Genomic DNA, 15,435 nt, shown 5'->3' with positions numbered 1-15,435 from the left:
TCAAACAAGCAACCTTCTTACTGTGAGATGACCCCTTAGTCAGAACAAATACTACTTAGAAAAAAAAAAGTACAAAAAGAGAAGGATATCCGAATGCACAGTACCTGAAAACAGAATGTGAAAAACAGTTCACCAAAACAGTGTCAAATGCATAGTGTTCAAAGAATGTATGCAAAAGTAGTAAAACGATGCATACTGCAGTGTTTAAAAAAGTATACAAAAACAATAATGGTAAATCAGTAAAAAAAAAAACAGTAGGAGAAAAACTGTATGTCGAAAGAGCTGTATGAATGCTCAGTATTGAAGAAAAAAAATTGACAAGCCGTGTTGCCAGAGTGAAGGTTATCCTGCAAAATTGGACTCAAATATGGAGTCACGGGTTGCATTGTTAGTCTATTCTCATAACATGTTGCTGCTGCCAAAGTGTTTATTTTTCATGAATACAAAATGAAAACTGAATCATTTCTTAATGGACATCCATTCTAGTATACCTGCACTGTAAAAACAAAATCCTGGTTGCCTTAAATTTTTAAGCTGAATCATATTAACCTTATGAGTTCATTGAACTTATATTATGTTAAACTGACTTAAAACAGCTTGCATAACTTATAAAATTAAGTTAGAACATGATTAACTTAGTTTAATAAGTTACAATGAACTAAAAACATATGGTGTCAGGACTAATTGATTATATAATTTTTTCCAGTGTGGCAACCCAAAACCCGTTGCGAGTGAGTTATAGCAAAACCATCTGGTGGCACGTCACATATGAATGAAACAGTCAGTTATGTCCACATCAGAGAAAAGTACTTGTACAAGTGTTGTCTGATCTGCGGAAAGTCAGTCAGAACTTTAATATGTATACTATATCTACAAATATGTGTATTGCAAAATTTCAGAGAAGATATTGTAAACTTTTGCCTTTGTGAAAATCCAGAAAGTCTACGGAAATCCGTAAAGATTGAATAAATAAAAGCTACTTTTCATTCCTTTTGAGCAGGTTTTGAGGTACGATTGGGCTGGAAAATATACTGGGACCTGGCAACCCTGATGCCAAGAGAAGTTTGAATGCTAATATAAAAAAAACTGCAAACAAAAAACAGTTCAGTGAAGGAAAAGGCAGTATGATTGACAAATATTCTACAAGAAGCAAGACAAGAGCAGAATCTGAATGCATACAATAGCTACTAAAATAGTAATATGTTTGGAAAAGCACCACCTAAAGTGTATAGTCAGAATGTATAACGTTAAAAACATATAAATAGTACTCAAAAACTAGTCTTTATACTAAATAGAACTTACATTTTAAATGGTTGCAGAGTAATTTAAAGTTCAAATGTTGTACCTTTTCTTACAGTGTGTGATTATAGACACACAGGAGGTGTTTGATTTATAATCAGCGATATCTTTAACTAGTTTAAATGTCTCCTGCGAGTAAAAGACTCCCAAAAGCAATTCTTCACAACACCACATTTAAAGTGTTATTATTGCTCAAGTTGCTGTTGTAAATTTTGCATGAAGAGACAAAATATTGGCTTTAATGGTTTAAAGGCGAAAAAAGGGAGTCGTTTTCTTTAATTGTGTCACATTGAGTGTATGGAGAGTCCTCAATGTACAAGTTTATGGCACCCATTTGAGTCTTTCCTTTTCTCTTTAGGATACACACAAAGAAAATTGCTAGTCTAGAGCCGAAGCCTTAAGCAGGACCTATTTATAATACAAGCACTGAGCCATAATTATGAATTTCACTGATGCTGAGGGGGAAGTGAATGATCACATGACTTCAGACAGACTGATAATTAAAGCCAAAACTTTATATATATATCGGACGATTTTGGATATAAACAGTTGTTGAGAAGTTTGCGATTTGTAAGACTTTTCATTGTTTTTGAAAGACTGCATTTATTTGATCAAAAATACTGTAAAACAATAATAAAAAAAAGATATTTTTACAATTTAAAATGTTTTTATGTATGTATTAAAATGCTATTTACTTCTGTGATCAAATCTAAACTTTCAGCATCATTACTGCAGTCTTCACAAGCCTTCAGATGTCATTATAATATGATTTACTGCTCTAATATTTCTAATCTAATATGATCTAATATTATTGATGTTTAGTCTTTAATATAAGTTCTTATAGTATTATCCATGTTGCAAATTATTTTCTGCTTCATATTTTTGTGGAAAGCATGATGGATTTTACGTTTTGGGATTCTTTGATGAATAGAGTTCATTAATAAGCAGCACACCTTTTTTCAGCCTTTATGAATTAGAAAAAAATGGACAGTATATACTTTCAATAGAAGAAAATGAATCATAATTATTATAAAGAAAATGTTTTTAGTTTCGTACCATGTTAACTAAATAAAACTAAATATTAAAGAAAAAATACACATTGATTTTACTTCTAAAAAGGGTTATATTTCAGGTGAGTTTTGTCCATTAACATTATGTCAGTCATGGATATTACATATTTTTATATTTTCAAAATGACAGTTGAAATAAAATAAATTGCGTCGTTAACGTGATGTCTTTTTTTAAAAAGTAAAAGTAGTCTAACAGTAATTTTAGTGCATAGAATGGTCATTTATGTGAAGTTTATTTATAAACTAATTTCGAGAGGATCACGTGCTTATGATTTATCACAGCTGGTCTCGTATTAAGCTAATCATTATCATCCAATCATATGAGCCATAAGCTACTATAAATAACCACAGTCACTTTATCTTCGTTTGGAAGAAATATCCTCCCCATTTACCATAGATTGGGTTGCACGGCGGCCCAGTGGTTACTGTTAGCCCCACAGCAAGAACACTGCCAGCCCTGGTCCTGCCAGGCCGGTAGGTGTTTCTGTGAGGAGTTTGTATATTCTCCCCGTGTCCGCGTGGGTTTTCCCCGGGTTCTCCGGTTTCCTCCCACCATCCAAAGATATACATCATTCATAACAATCAAGCATTTGTCTAGCCCCCTTTTTTCTCACGTGTTCCCTTAGCTACTGCAGCCGGGGAGTTCAGAGATCCACCGAGCTTAAGCTCCCCTCTCGCTCTGCGAACGGGAGGAAGCCCCGGGCTCGAGGATCCCTTGAGCTCAGGGCTCTCTCCCTGGACAGAATGCCAAACAAGTTTTTTATGGATCATCAGCTAAGTGTGAACTCTTGAAATTACAGTAAGAATTTCTTTACAATGCATTACTTTCCACAAACTACGAAGCAACACAACTACGAATTTTAATATTGAGAAATTCATTCATTCATTCATTCATTTTCTTTAGTCCCTTAATTCATCAGGGATTGCCACAGCGGACTCTACCGCCAACTCATCCAGCATATGTTTTATACAGCGGTTGCCCTTCCAGCTTCAACCCAGTACTGGGAACCATCCATACACACTCATTCACACACATATGGGCAATTTAGTTTATTCAATTCAGCATGTTTTTGCACTTTGGGGGAAACCCGAGCACATGGAGGAAACCCACAAAAACACAAGGAGAACATGCAAACTCCACACAATATTATTTCCAAACATTTCTGTTTTATTTCATTTTTGATCAAACAGCTGCAGCTTTGGTGAACAGAAGAAACAATAATGGTAACACTTTAGTATAGGGACCAATTCTCACTATTAAATAGTTCCTTATTACCTACTTATAAAGTATAGGCTGTTTAGTACACTGTAAAAAATCCTGGTTGCCTTAAATTTTTAAGCTGAATCAAATTAATCTTATGAGTCCATTGTACTTTTATTATGTTAAACAGACTTAAAACAGCTTGTGTGACTTATAAAATTAAGTTGGAACCTGATTCCCTTAGATGAATAAGTAACAATAAACTAAAAGCATATGCTGTCAGGACTAATTTGATTATATAATTTTTTACAGTGTACTTATAAAGTATAATCTACATGATATTATTCTACATCCCTAATCCTACACAATACCTAAACACAACTACTACCATAATAACTATTAATAAGCAGCAAATTAGGAGTTTATTCAGCTAAAATTGATATCTAATAGTTTGCTAACAATGAGTATTGTACCTTTAAACTAAGTGTGACCATAACATTCACCAAATAATCATCTTCGAAAAACAATTTATCCAGTTCTGGGTTGTAAAATATTTGTAAGCACTAGAACAAAGACAGTCGTTGTTTGAGTCTTCAGTCGGCTTTTGTTTTCCACTGATACAAAAGGCCACTGAAGACATTTGTGGATTTACACAGACACTGAGCTGAGGAACAAAACAAACACTCAAAGCTGATTAGACTTCATTTTCTTTTGGAAACTGTTTTACTATGGAGTTTATAGTAATGTTTTTTTTTATCATGGGGTTTCTTGTGGAAATGTTTACCATGAGCTGGCCTTAGAGAAGCCTGTCATACATTATGAATGAACTGCAAACAGTAAATGAAGTGAGCAGCTACTGTACAGTGAAGGCAACTCCCAAGAGCTGGGCGATGTCAACAGAATTTCTGCTTTTTAACTAACCTTTAGTTTGGAAACTGATACTTGTTCTGGTTAATATACAACAGTGGAAGTCTCTGATTGGGATTATGTATCATTTTTGATATTGTTTGGAGTATATTTGGGTCTTAATGCTACAAGTTTTGATGTCAGTTAGATTTTTGGATATTAATATTCTTATTTAGGATAAGGATGCATTAACTTGAAGGAACAGAACGGATCTATCTCTTGTTTCAAACTATTTCTATTTTAATCTATTTACCAAAAACGAATCAAATTTCTAATAAAATATTAAGCATTAATATTAAGTTTTTTGAGAAGCAAATGATCGTGTTAGATTAATTCTTACCTAAAATCTTTGGATAAAAGGAATAGCAATTATTACACAAAGTATGTTTTAGCTTAGTACCATATCATTTCTTTAAAATACAAAAAATCTAATAAAAAAGTAGTATTCATGTCTATTAGTTACTATTAGTATTATAAGCATTACTTATAAAAAAGGTTACATTTCAGGAGACATTTGTCCGCGAAGATGATGCATATTTTTAAGCAGCGCATCCACAGAAAATTTGAAATCCGGAAGTTAACACCAATATATTAATTTCAACACTTTAAAAGTGTATATATGTGAACCACCCCACAAAGTGTTAATTCAAGTGTTGGCTTTTTTAACACCAACATTGTGTTCAAATATTAACACTAAAAGAGTGAAGTATTAACACCAATGCAGATAACAACAACACTGTTACAGAGATAGGAGGAACTTTGGGTCACACTTTATTTTGATGGTCCTACATGCCAACTAATTCTCATTAGATTATAAGTAGACTGTTAGGGTTGGGGTTAGGGTTAGTGTAAGTTCACATGTACTTGCAAAGTTTCTTATAGTCAGTTAAATGTCTGTTGAAGGAGCAGTATCAACAGATATTAAGCAGACAGTCTACTAATACTCAAATGGACCATCAAAATAAAGTGTGACTCAACTTTGTTGCAAACTCTGGTTAAAACCCTACTCTGTGCTGGTAAAAATAAAAAAATTACAATCTATTCAAGCTTATAGAAATCAAATATTACATCACTTAAATGTTGACAGAATGATGTAAGAAGTGTTACTTATTTTTTAAACTGGGAAATTATATTAAAGCTTCTAAAATAAAAATACTGTCATGATTTGGCAATGTTCGTAATAAAAAGAAACATTTTTTGTAGTTGTTGCAGCAAATCAACATGTTAAAAGTATTTCTAATATAGCATGTCATAATGAACTTTAAAATTAAAAGCAGGAATAAATAAAGCAGGAATAAATAAAACTTTCATAGAAACCTGTTTCTATGAAAGTTTTATTTATTCCTGCTTTAAAAAAGCTGAATTTTTATTGTTAAATGTAATATTAATACTGTTTTCACTGTATTAGCAAATAAATACAGACTTGGTGAGCAGAAGAGACATACAGTGCATCTGGAAAGTATTTACAGTAGTTACAGTAGTTACAGCCTTATTCCAAAATGGATTAAATTCATTCACAATAGCCCATAACAACAATGTGAAAAAAGATTTTTTGAAATTGTTACAAATTTATTAAAAATAAAAAACCTGAAAAAATCACACATATATAAGTATTCACAGCCTTTGCCGTGAAGCTCTAAATTGAGCTCTGGTACATTCTGAATTTTGAGGAAATAAATGAATTTAATCCATTTTGGAATAACGCTGAAACATGTGAAAAAAATGTGGGATAAGTGAAGCTCTGGATACTTTCTGGATGCACTGTAAATACAATAAAATATTGATTATTATTGAATCTGTAAACTTCCAACTATGCTTTTTTTTTTCTTAAAAAGACGTAATATTATCGTGTTTTAGAGCCATTCATTCACTCAATTTGTGCTGACATCCTGAACAGCAAAGGGAGGTCAGTCATGCATAATTGAGGCTGCTCAATAATTTATGATTTGGGAAATTGATAACACTGCAGATTCTGTTTGACTCAGAGCACTAAACCATAGCAGAAGAAATGACCTGCCACTGATTATAAGTATTACTTTGTCTATAGGATGTTTTGGATAAATCATTAGATTGATGCACTGGTTATGGCAGCAAGATTCCCAGGGAATTTCAAAGGGGGAAAGGATGTGATTTGTTAATTATTTTCAACAATGAATAAATTGTAGAGAAGATTTATTTTTCATTCATTTCGCAATCACTATCTCAATTAAGAGACCGAATCTTCATAAATTGAGTCCTTTGTGATTATCTGTGGTGATCTGGCGGTGAACTGAGCCTGGAAAAATCAAAGTATATCAGCGATTGTTTCCACAGAGAGGAAATTGAAGATGCGGCCAGTCTGGATGAATGGGCACAGCAAAAAAAACAAAACAAAACAAAAAAGGCTGCAGCAAATTCAGTTTGTCATGCCATAAAGCTGTCTGCAGCAAATGTATTCAGGTCAAGAACTCTTCAGTACAGCTGTACTATAGCAAACTGTTTTAAAAAATGGTATTGTGACATTTCCGGGTGAAATAGAGACAGATTTTATGGAACTTGAGTCAACCCATCGGGAACTGACATTAATGTCAAAACAGTCTCTCTACACTGAAATGCACTTGAGGGAAGTGAAGCTCATTTTTGATTTGTTGTTGACTGAAAATAATTTACTGCAAAATAATTGGTGATTTTTGTGACCTAACAATTAGCAGATGAGCTTTATGCTTTTCATGTGTCATGAAAGCCAATCCTAATTTTGTGCAAATGTTGCATCCTTTGGATTTCCCATGCAAAAATGGGGAATTTAGGACTATTCTAAGGGCCCACGCCATTTTGGGGCCCCCAGAGATACTATTAAGGGCCCACCAGAACCACCACGCTCTTCATTTTCGCGACACCCATGAAATGTTGTCGTAGGGCCCATACCGGCTAGTGGTGCTCTCTGGCAGCATGTATACATCACATTTTCATAATGATAATCCAAAAGAGATCCATACCAAAGGATGATGTGCCATGCAGTGGAAAAGCATCTTAACATAACAATTACTATACAGGCTTTCTCAGACATTTTTTTACATTACATTTGTTTGTGTTTTGTATTTGTGCGCAGACTCAGAAAAAAGGCTCTAGATTTACTTATCACATTATACATTAGTTATTGGCTATGGTTTATCAGTATCGCATATAGCAAAATTTGCATATTGGTGTCTCCTTATTATTTTACTCTTCACTTGTCACAAAGCTGTATGAGTTTCTCTCTTCTGTAGAGCATAAAGGAAGATACTTAAACTGATAGCCGTTGACTACTGTAGTATTTGTTTTTCCTATGGATGGCAATGGTTACAGGTTTCCATCATTCTTCAAAAAATTTTGTTCAAGAGAAAAAAACAAACTCATTACGGTTTGGAACCACTTGAAAGTGTGATAGTGAGTAAAAAATGATAATTGTAGAACTATCCCGTTGAACACAGTGTTGTGTAAATGTTACCTTATTTCTGAAGCCGTTTTGCTTGGGTATATTTCACAATAGTAAGGAAAAAATATATATAGCCATCACATGATTGGGTGTTTAGTTCAACTGACAAAGTTTATTCTAAAAAACAATTTTAGGCTTTATATACAGTGGAGCTCACATGAGGTTGATGGGATGCAGCAGCAACACAAAGCATCAATAAATAAATCTGATTGATTACCTGCATAATTAAAGCATCCACTGCTGTATCATCATGGTAAATAGATGGCTAATCAAACTTAAAATCACCTGTGTATGTTTATTAGTTACTTATTAGTATGATTTCCTTTGATTATATTTGCTGAAAAAATACTACAATAGAAACCACCATAGAATTTGTAATGGTATTAAAGGTTATAATGGAAACTATTATATTTTAATAGAAACTATAATGCTCTTTCTATTAGTGGCAAGTTAAAACAAAATAAATCCTAATGCAATATGTGCCAAAACACACTAGATTCATAAAATGTCCTGTTTGTAATGGCTAAAATATAATGCTTTTAATTTGGCATGTAGTAGAAGCCATTAGATTTTTTCAAACCGTTTTCATTATGTTATTTCAGCAGGGATAATGTAATAGCAGCAGTTTATAATGCTCAGTTATAATACGTGGCAGACCTATGATGTAATATAACATTAGACATGAAAGGGTTACTCGTGGTGCATTGAAAGTATCAATCCCCCTCCTCCTCCTCCTGCCTGCCCCTCTTCTTCAGACAGTAGCCGCATCTGTAGTTTAATTGGCGGGTGGCAGCAGCCCGAGTTGCTGCAACCATCCCGCTCTGTCCGAGAACCCAAATCTGCCAACCCACACGCGCTCCGGCCGGGCCCCTCCCACATACACCCACAGCAGAGGCACTGCGCTCCCGAACACCCGTCAGTCGCCAGACACACGACGCGCTGTTCAGGTGTCCCGCATCGGCACACGGTATGTATATATGTATCGCTTTCAGTCACGCAGACTTCACGGAGAGCGCGCGGTTTTTGGCATGCGATGCGGAGGCTGGCGTGACTTTTACGCAGTGTCGCAGTGGTCCGGACAAAGAGTCTGGCAATGCGCGCTGCTATAAAACAGTCTGACAATTGTGCTTCATGACGTCAAGTATCCTTATTTGACCACATATTGGTATTCTTCTTGACATTATTTATGACTTTGATCAGGGAACAGAACCCGCGCGTCAAACGCGTAATTATGATCCGTCTTTTGCCTCAATGCGTGACGACGGAGGAATTGGGTAATTAAAGGTCCAGACAGTCGTTTAAATCTACCTGTAATTGCGACACACGTCTGGGGACAGTGTGTACGATCAACACCTTACAGTGCCTCATCCAAACTAACTGGATTAATTTGAGGTGATGGACGGAGAGCTCGTGAGGATAGACTAACTTTATGTACCGTTGAATACATTTTTTCTCTGTCGACAGTTTGTGAAAATATTTGTATGTTTAATTGATGCTGTTGCGAATTTGTTTAGATTTTTTTTAACGTTTTGTTTGTGCAAAATGACTAACATAAATGCTGATTTGGAGCATGACGCACTTCTGCATTGAGATATTTTAAGTGTAGGCTGTGTTAAAATGCTTAACGTGTCTTTGTCTGGAAGAATGTATTATGCTTAAAAGTTGTGAGGGCTCTTCTTAATTATTAATGTTAGAGTTGGTGGAATTATTTGCATTATTCTGGTTCATTAAAGACTCTTTTAGTATACTTTTAAAGAAACATCAAGGAATGTATGCAGCGATTGCCAAATGAGACCGTTTGAAACATACACTTACAAAATACTGGTTGCCTTAAATTTTTAAGCTGAATCAAATTAACCTTATGAGTCTATTGAATTTATAATATGTTAAACTGACTTAAAACAGCTTGGCAACTTATACAATTAGGTTAGAACATAATTAACTTAGTTTAATAAGTTACAATGAACTAAAACATGTTGTCATGACTAATTGATCATATAATTTTAACAGTATATATGCGAAATATATTTAGAGAAACTTTTATTGACATTGTCTAGACGTTTTAAATGGAGTCTATGTATTAAATAAAAAATCCAAATGATATTTAAATTTATTCTAAAATATCTCAGATTGCAGTAAAACACGAACTCGCTCTCATTCACCCTATTTCACACAGTAACAGTGTTATTAATTCGATGACAAAATATTAACCAAACATACAATAATGAGTCAGAATAGTCACATCTTTTTACAAACCAATGAGTTCCATGGTTTTTGATTTACTTTAAATAACCAGTTCATGAGAACGAACTACCATATATGTGGATTCATTACAATCCTTAGTCTTTTGTATGATAATAATTGTTCATGTTGTATGTTTTAGTTAACTGAAAAAGCTCAAGATTTTCTAATTCTGAATAACTATATTTAACTATTATATTATAACTATTTTTTGACTCATAAAAGTTAGTCAGTGGATGAGAATCGGACTACACTGTTCAGTCTGAACTCAAGCTAGTTGTTTACATAGTATATTTTGATTAACGATAATGAACTCACTGAGAAGTTAATTGCTCAGAAACTGGATAACATTAGACAGGCGGTGTGTTTTCAATTTAGACTAAATTGCAAAATTTGTTTTGATTTACTAGAACAAACTTGCATGAAAGAATCATGTTCAAGAATTGCTGGTGTGTGTTTCGAGTGATTAAAAGGACTAACTATATTATAGTTGTGTATATTTTTGATTCACTAAAAGAAACAACTTTGATATGGAATCAGTTCTGCTAGTTTTTGATTCACAAAAAAACCCAGCAAACTCAAAAGATTTATTTGTTCAACAAGTAAAATTAAACCAAAAATAAGTAACACATTGGCTCTCTCTCAAAATCAAGTAAGCTGCCTTCCTAGAAAGTATTTCTTGCTTCGTATAATGACCAAAATTGTTGTCTAGGTTAAGCAGCTCAGTAGGATTTTCCACATTTATGATGCAATTTAAACCCGGTTACCTTGCACCAATCTTTGTATAAACAGTTTTTACTTGATTCGCAATTAAACATCCATCATTGTGATGCTCAGAAATGCTGTCCATGCTGTCAGAAGGCTTTGAGACACAGCCACTCATTTGTTTGCCGCCCAGTGACTCAGCGTTGCTGTTTTTCTTTTTCCTCTGTTTCCCTCTTTCTGTTTGCACTACATATGAATCTAAATGCTTTAGGACCATTCATAAATAATAATGACTAAACTGATGACTCTCTCTGTTTTTGAATATCATTGTGGAGGCCAATTGAACCCACAAAATGACTTCTTGCATCAGTCGGCACAGCTGACATTTTGAATCTACAGTAGTTATATATTCAACTGTTCTGAGTTTATCATAACAGTATGAAAAACATCAATGAATCAAATCTGACCTAAAGTCTATATCCTAGACTTCTGAGGAGACACTGGAGACTATTTTGAGCACATTTGTTTGTCATCTCACAGGACTGACATGATTCAGACGTTCCTTGTTCTCTTTTTTTTTGGTGCAACTGTCTTGGTGGGATTTTTACATAGAGAAACACCCACTGACATCAGTGGGAGTCAAGCAGCATTAGCTGCTGAGTCACTGTCCCATTGGTACCAGCAGCAGCCTAAATCTGTACCAAATTAGTGGAGGTACAATGTTTAGTGGACCTGCTTTGGCAATTTCTTTCATATAATCATATTTAATGGATCTTGTTTTTGTGGCAGTGTGTTATTAGCCTTAGAGAGATCCATCATTAAGCTTTTATGATATCATTGATGCTAGACTCAATGTTAGGACACTGAAGGGCACCGTCCATCTGCCATAGAGTAAAAATGGACTATTGAAGACAAGGGCGATTGGGTGGTTACCAAAGTGACTCGCTCTTTGTTCTGTTTGACATTGGAAAATGCTGAGAAAGGAAGACCATTTTAGACCTACTGATTACAGTTTCCATGGACAACCCACATGAATGGTCCAACCTAGAAAATATCAGCAACTCAACTTTGGACTTACTGGATAATCTTTCCGGATTTAGGAACGGTCAGTTGAGACAAACAGCCTCTCTCATTGGTGGATTACTCGGAGGAAAGAGACACGACATAAGTGGCAGGTGAACTGCAGCACTTTTAATTACAATCAATCTCTTTTAGACAGGCGTACAGTTTTTTTCCCATAGCTATTCCAGAGGACATGTAGCAATAACGATTGCACTGCTGTGGTCAAAATAAACCGTTAAATTCTAATTTACACTCAGTTTATATTGAGTTCATTAGCCGATTTAAATGTGGACCAGCGGATTATTAAGCAATGGGTCATTAAGTTTATATTAAACCAGCTTTCAATAGGGTAAATGTGAAAGTCTTAAGCGGTTTTGTTAACTTTCAAAAGGCCAGTTTTTATAATTACAATTATAATTACCATACTAACTAAATTATAATTACAATTTTATAATTACCATACTAAGACTGCATTTAAACTACTACTAATGTAGGTACTACATTTAAATTGACTTCACGGCTGTAGTGAGTACAATCTATACAGTATGAATGCACGGACAGAATTCGAATGTACTACATCCGCTATGTCGTCATTGTACCATGACCCATCCACATCAGTTGGATCACTTCACACCCATTCATAAATTCTCTCGCATGGCCTCATGGGGTAGTAAAGTGTCTATTAGATACATTCAGATTCTCACCAGTAGTGCACTGTTAGTATTTAACTGTATATAAATTACATATAAATTACACAGTATTTAACTGTAATATAAACTGTACTTTACTGTAAAACAGTTATGCAATATGATACTGTATATTAAAATTGCATTGGGAAGTTACTGTATATTTTACAGTAAAGATATACATAGAACTCTGTAAATGCATACACAAATAAATGGTGCTGTAAATGTAAACAGTATTTTTGCTGTAATTGATTTACGGTAAGTTACTGTAGATTCTACAGAAAATTGTTAACAAAAGGGGTAAAAGGTACCCCTTGCCTACTGTTTTTAAATATTTTGAATTAGGGCTGGGCAATATTGCTAAAAAATATTCGGCATCGATAATTATTGAATATGTTTTAACAATACATTTGGGTATATTTGTCAGACCCCTGTGTTTATGTCATGTGACCTTCCCCATGTGCCCATTTGTTCTGTTTCCCACCTTAATGAACCGTAATGTTCATTAGTTCCACCTGTGTCTCACCCCTGTTTGTCATCTGAGCCATCATGTCCTTGTGTATTTATACCCCTAAATTTGGTTTAGTCCCTTGTCTGGTATTCTCTTGGTTATGCTTGTCTACACCCCATGTGGTTCCTGAGTCTCCTGTCTTTCCTATGTCTTCCAAGTGAGTGTTTTGTAAATAAATCTACATGTTTGATAACCCCTGCCATCCTTTGCCTTTCTGAGAGAGCCCAGGCGTGACAATATTAGGATTTTTTTTAACCAATTTAATTTACCAACATTACTAAGACATATATAGTTTTAATAGTCAAAAATATTTCAACAAAACATCTCATCTCTTTAGAATAAAATAAACATAAGTGTTAAAGAGACTTTTAAACATGATAAATAAAATGTTACAAAGTGGGATGCACAAGAAAAGAAACCAAAAAGCCACTCTGGCGACATCCTCTTTATCTCCTCACTGCTGCTAGCCACCGCACTCATTTTCTCGCGTTTGTTATTTTGACCTGTTTTTTGGCGCTCGTGCTCCCTTGCCGTCTTTCTGTAACTAGGTGACCATTAGCCGATTTCTCAGAGGATGACAAACCATTGTTGAAGCTCCGATACAAGTTTATGGAGAAAAGTAAAAAGCACTGCAGTGTTTGGATGTGCTGTGTTTGTCTGAGGTAATTAGTCTGCCGTTGTAACCAAAATGCCTTTATTTCATACAAAGTGTGAGGCAGATTGGTTAGTTCTACTTACATGAATCACGGTGTTTTTGCGGCATTCGTAAAAGTTGAGACATTTTTAACTAGTTGCAGCTGGAAAATGCACCCACGTTACATGTGCGCTGCTTGCACAACATATACATGATGCTCTCATATGGGTGTCATGCAAATCATGCGCCTAGCAGCCACATTTTAATAAAACTATAGCGCTTCATGCTGAAACTTCATACCAACATTTTTTTTTTATCGATATTTACAATGGTGTTCGGTCAATAAATACCGATAACGATTTTATCGCCCAGCCCTACTTTGAATATACATATAGGTATAAACTGTATTTTACTCAGCTCACCTACTGTTTTTCAAAGTAAATTATGGAATTTAATTTAACATTCATTCATTCATTCATTCATTTTCCTTCGGCTTAGTCTCTATTTTAGAGGTCGCCACATTGGAATGAACTGCCAATTTAAAATTCAAATACTTAAATTTAACCAACTACTTTAACAAATAAGAAAACAAAATTAGTGTGCACAGATATAATGCCACAGATAGACAATACTCTTTCATTTTCCTGTTTCACATTAATGGTGAAAGTCATAATAGTTTGTGCAAGGTTGTTTTTGCAACCTTCACTGAATTTGTAGGTCATTCATTCATTTTCCTTCAGTTTATTCCCTGATTTATCAGGGGTCACCACAGCGGAGTGAACTGCCAACTACTCTGGCAAATTGTAATTTTACTTTGTTTTGTTTTAATTTGTCATAATTGCTTGAATAATCAGTGATTTCAATTAAACTCTTGAAACAATGATTTAATGGCAAATACCTGGGATACACCACTATGAAAATGACTGAAAACCGACATTTTTGCCAACATCAATAATCAAAATATTTACAAGATTTTCATTCATTCATTTTTCTTCAACCTATTCCGTTATTCATCAGATGTTGCAACAGCAGAGTAAACCGCCAACTCATCCAACATGTTTTATACAGCGGATGCCCTTCCAGCTCCAACCCAGCACAGGGAAATATTTGCAAGCTTATAACATGTAATTAGGCAAATAAATAAATTTTTGGGGCCTGTTAGAATAATGACTTTTCAGTTGTTGGTACCATAACTGTCATTAGTGTTAGGCTTAGGCTTTATCGTGTTCATTTGTTATGAAAATGATTAGTTATTGAATTTTTACATTTTAAAAAGTGTCAATTTGCCAGCATAAAAACCCAAACAATACCTAAACCTATCTGACACAGCATGCAAGAAAGCTCAAATGTGCAAAAAAGAGATTTGATGTGACAGACCCACACCATCAAGTGTTCCCGAGGTGAAATGATGTAATGCTTTTCCCATTTCCCACTGAATGATGTAAGGCTCTTTCCAAACGCACCTTTGGGTGAAATATTTCTGGCTTTTATAGGTGGCTTGTGTTGGTGGGTGTGTGGGTGAGTGAGTGCGCAGTCCGCCATCATCTCTGCAGATTCAGTGTGGGAGGATCACCCTCTCTTTCCTTTGTACTACTGCAGTGAGAATACATCCACCGCTACTGAATCACTGGGCTCTAAATTGGCCTATAATTGTTGCTTGCTCTGG

At 34.7% G+C, this 15,435-nt stretch overlaps 1 protein-coding gene across 2 annotated transcripts in view; it reads left to right on the top strand.

The window, feature by feature from the left end:
- The window catches only part of map1ab (microtubule-associated protein 1Ab), a 79,268-nt gene that overhangs the window by 28,203 nt on the left and 35,630 nt on the right, over positions 1–15,435 (top strand). The window contains exon 1 of one of the 2 annotated variants that reach the window (XM_056451348.1): positions 8,749–8,897. The exons of the other annotated variant lie outside the window; for it this stretch is intronic. The gene's annotated coding sequence lies outside the window, so the exon portion shown is untranslated. Of the gene's footprint in view, positions 1–8,748; positions 8,898–15,435 lie in introns of those variants that run through there. 2 annotated transcript variants of the gene reach the window in all.

This window comes from Danio aesculapii, chromosome 25 (assembly GCF_903798145.1).
Source record: "Danio aesculapii chromosome 25, fDanAes4.1, whole genome shotgun sequence".
NCBI classification, from domain to species: Eukaryota; Metazoa; Chordata; class Actinopteri; order Cypriniformes; family Danionidae; genus Danio; species Danio aesculapii.
Note: the sequence above shows the minus strand (reverse complement) of the source record. Positions and strands in the feature narration are given on the sequence as shown.